The sequence below is a fragment of the Micromys minutus genome (genome assembly GCF_963924665.1).
Source record: "Micromys minutus genome assembly, chromosome: 2".
Classification (NCBI taxonomy): Eukaryota; Metazoa; Chordata; class Mammalia; order Rodentia; family Muridae; genus Micromys; species Micromys minutus.
Window position 1 is genome coordinate 92,282,562 of NC_137971.1, and position 4,977 is coordinate 92,287,538.

Consider the following 4,977-nt stretch of genomic DNA (forward strand, 5'->3'; position numbering starts at 1 on the left):
TCTAATTCCAATCCCAAGCCACACCTCTGGACTTTACATCAGATTAGTTTCATCATTCGTAAAATAATGAGAGACACTAAAGGGCCGAATACATATGAAACCACTTTACAAATCCAGATGCCTTTTTTTTAAGTAATTCACAAAGCTGTTGGTAAAGAGTAAAGTGCATGTCGTTTGTGGCCCCATGTAACATTTCTAGTGAGCCATCTCAAAATGACATCCCTCTTGCATCACATGCTATATTCAGTACACGGTATTTGATGGCCACTCCCAGTGCCTCTACCGTAGCTTTCTAATGTATCTATCAAGCCTATAATAGTTGCTTCAAAACTATGAGACAATAACAAAGACTTAGTGATTTTATATATAAACTAAAAAGACGCAGATGCAATATTATTGGGGCAATTGTAGCAAATTCCATTAATTATGCTTGGGTACATTTTATGTTTTCTATTAGTTTATATTAATGGCAAGAGTTTTATTATGACATTTCATCTGTACATATAATGAAAGTTTGTCCTAGTCACCCACACCACTACTTTCTCTTGTCACCTTTCCATTCCCACCGATCTTTCTCTTCTCAACAATTCTACTTTTATTTTTTGTTTGTTTTAAACAACCCAATGACTTCAGTTAAAATTATTTACAGGAGCACTGGTCAAGATTTATTTAAAGGCATACTGACAACTTAAGAGTGATTATACCATTACACAAAACATATCTTCCTTCCCTAGTATACAATACTGGTCTATAGACCCTCAAAGATGGATTGGGGCCTTCTAAGCCAATCCCCCCTAGAAACCATTAAATGCTATAGATATTTTAGTTTTGAGTATTGGTTATTAAAAATCAAATTCTTTAAACTTTGTTAGGAAGAATATGCAAATAAAAAATCATACATCAAAATTAGCCAGATCCAAACTCAATTTATCTCAATAAACTTCTGTGCAGAGAGCAATAATTCTGAAGATGACAAGCATCACTTTGGATTTTACACTTCCATTACCAAAGTTATTTTATTCACTTATCATCGCCAGAAAATAGAAAGTCCATCATAGAGTTGAACCCAGCAAAACAATTAGCTTTATATCCTCTTCCATGACTCATTGCCCATTACCTGCATTCAGTCCTGTGTCCTAATATTTATTCTTTCTTGTTCTCCATTCTGTATGTCATAGTGTACCCACATGTACATGTGTTTACATATACACAACACCAAACACACACACACACACACACACACACACACAGAGGGAGAGAGAGAGAGAGAGAGAGAGAGAGAGAGAGAGAGAGAGAGAAAGAGAGAGACAGAGAGAGACAGAGACAGAGACATGGGGAGATTATAGGCCAGGATCCATATATGAGGGAGAACATGTGGTGGTATTCTTTCTTAGATTGTCTGACCACTCAATATATATTGTAAGTTCATCATTTTCCTATAAATTATGTGACTTCATTTTTCTTCAAATCTGATTAGTATTCTATGTGTGTGCCACATTCTCATTGCTCATTAGCCAACTGATGGCCAATTGAGTTGTTTCCATTTCCTTTCTCTAACAAGTAGAACAGAACATCAGTAAACATAGTGGTGCAGACCCCTCTGTGGTAGGGTGTGAGGTTCTCTGGGTCTAGAAGTGAAATATCTGGGTTAATCTGTAGTTCTATTTTTAATTATTGAGAAATCGCCAATCTGATTTCCACAATAACTGTATTGATTTGTACTCACACCAACAGTGAATAAGAATTTCTCTCCTCCCCGCACTCTGGCATATGTTGTCAGTAGCTGATGACATCATTCTGACCAGGTTCAGGTGGTATCCCAAAGAAGTTTTCATTTGTATATCTCTGATGGCTATACAAACTTCAAGATATTGAATAACTTTCAAAAGTAGCTATTGGTCATATGTCGTTTTTTTTAACTGTCAATAGGATTAACTTTCCTAATTGTTAACTAATACTCTTATTTTCTTGGTATTTAATTTTGACAATTCTTTGTAAATTCTGGATATTAGCCCCTTGTATGAAGTGTAGCTGATAGAGATACTTTTTCCATCTGTGGGTTGTTTTCTCCAGTGATAGTTTTGGTATTGTGCAGAAACTTTTCATTTTCAGGAATATATATATATATATATATATATATATATATATATATATATATATATATATATATATGTTGGTGCCAGGTTAATTTTGTGCTCCTAGCATTCTGTTTACAAAGTCCTTTCTAACTTCACTGTCTGGGAGAGTATTCCCTACTGATTATCTCATTCTACTAGAAGTTTCAGTGTTTCCAGTTTTAAATTAAGTTTTTCAATCCATTTGTAATTGTCTTTTGTACAAAATTAAAGATCTAATCTAATTTCATTTTCCTGCAGCTAAACAGCCAGTATCATTTATTAAACAAGTTATATTTTTTCTCTCTATGTTTTTGACTCTTTTGGCAAAATTAACTCAACATAGCTTTGTCATTTTTATTTCCATATCTTTGGTTTTATTCCATCAGTCAAAGAGATTATTTATTTGCAGAGGAGAGAAAAGCTGATGCAATGGGAGTTCCATGAAAGCAAAGCCCAAAGGCACCTCTAGACATGTGCTATGTGTAGATAAGAGACAAGACTGGCAGACCTGGCACAGCAGGCTGAGAAGAATCTGGTCTAAGTTCATTTTACTTAGCTGTTTGGCGGAGTGGTAAGTGGTCACAGCGTCACGTTGTCTAAGAATATAATATGGTTTTAAGGCCTGTAGCATACATAAACCAGTAGTGTTCCAAAAGCCAGAACTCAAAGGAGATTGTAAATAAGAATGACTATAGAAGAAGCTTCCAACTTTTACGATAAGAATACCTCAGAAAGTCCATCTACAAAGTAAAAATACTTTTCCCTAAAAAAGACAGGAAGGCAGGTATCTCCAAATACAGAATTCAGATTGTCAAAACAGAATCCCAGTTGCTATACTGCAGTTATAAAGAAAAGCTCCATTATTGGAAGAACCGGCAAGTGAGACAAGTTTATAGTTTCTAGTAATTGGAAGAAAAACGTTGGATCAAGAAGGCTAGTGTGCACTATAAACCATTATGAGGGAAACAGCAAAGGACATACAGGGTTGTCTTCAGGGGCATGAAAGAGATTTAGGCTGGAGCTGCCGTTGTGTGCCCCTCACTAGTCATTTCTTTCCTAACTGATAAAAAAGTAACTCATGGTACCCTCTTCATAGAGGTTCCCATATGATTAAATAAAATGATAGGTACAAAGAATTCAAGGCATTATCTAACAGAAAGCTTACCTGGGTTTTAATTCTTGCTAATAGTAAAATTTAAGACATTCTTTCAAAAATGCCAAGTTTTTGAAGTATTCAGATTTTCTTTTCTTTATCAGGCACAGATCTTGGAAATAAATATACTATAGCATTCTGATTATAAACAAGATTAATAATAAATTGATAATAAATTAGATTAATGTAGAACTTTGCCTAGGCTATCACCCATCCATAAAGAAATGTGTTATTTTGATATCCCCTGCTCACCAGACTATGAGTGACATAGAAAAATAGATGTTTTTAAATCCACACAGAAAGTATTACAAACTTATTGAAATACAACAAAAAGAACCTTTTTTTCTTTTTTAAAGATTGATTTATTTAGTTTATTTATGAGTGCATTGTAGCTGTATTCATACATACCAGAAGAGGGCATCAGATTCCAATACAGATAGTTGTGAGCCACTATGTGGTTGCTGGTAATTGAACCCAGGACTTCTGGAAAAGCAGTCAGTGTTCTTTTTTTTTTTTTTTTTTTTTTTTTTTTTTTTTTTTTTTTTTTTAACAACTTTATTTTAAAGAACAAAGATAAATGTACAGATTTTAAGCATTTTTTGCATTAGAGTATATAATACATTTTTGTCAGTACTTGTTTTTTTTTTTTAAAGGTTTGATAGTGTGATCAAGATCCCACCAGTTAAAATGAGCAAAAAGTACATGTAAAACAAGATGCAACCTGGAAATAGTCAAAGTTTTTGGTGTGTAAAGATTTTTTTTTTTAAACAATGAGCAGACAGTACATGTAATACAGGGTACAACCCGGAATTTGTCAATGTGTTCTTGGTGGGTAAGGATTGAGCATGACTATTTTTTTTTGTTTTGTTTTCTTTTTTTCGTGGACTTCATTCAGTCTGTGAGTTGTTTCTGGGGCAGTGCAAGCCTCTAGACCCTTTCTTATCTCCTTGTACAAAGCTCAAGTGTAAGTGGATCAAAGATCTCCACATTAAACCAGATACACTGAAACTATTAGATGAGAAAGCAGGGAAAACCTTAGAACACATAGGCACAGGAGAAAATTTTCTGAACAAAACACCAATGACTCAAGCTCTAAGGTCAGAGATTAACAAATGAGAGTTAATGAGATTGCAAAGTTTCTGTAAGGCTAAGGACATTGTCAAGAAAACAAAATGGCAACCAACAGAATGGGAAAAGATTTTTACCAACTCCACATCAGATAAAGGCCTAATATCCAAGGTATACAAAGAACTCAAAAAGCTAAACACCAGAGAATCAAACAACCCTATTAAAAAATGGGGTACAGAGCTAAACAAAACATTCTCAGCTGAGGAATATCGAATGGCTGAGAAACATCTGAGGAAGTGCTCGACATCCTTAGCCATTAGAGAAATGCAAATCAAAACAACCCCGAGATTCCACCTCACACCAGTCAGATTGGCCAAGTTCCAAAACTCAGATGACAACAGATGCTGGCGAGGTTGTGGAGAAAGAGGAACACTTCTCCACTGTTGGTGGGGTTGCAAACTAATACAATCACTCTGGAAATCAGTCTGGCGATACCTCAGAAAATTGGACATAGTACTACCTGAAGACCCAGCTATTCCACTTCTGGGCATATACCCCAGAGACACTTTAATACACAACAAAGATATATGCACCACAATGTTCATAGCAGCTCTATTTATAATAGCCAGAAGCTGGAAA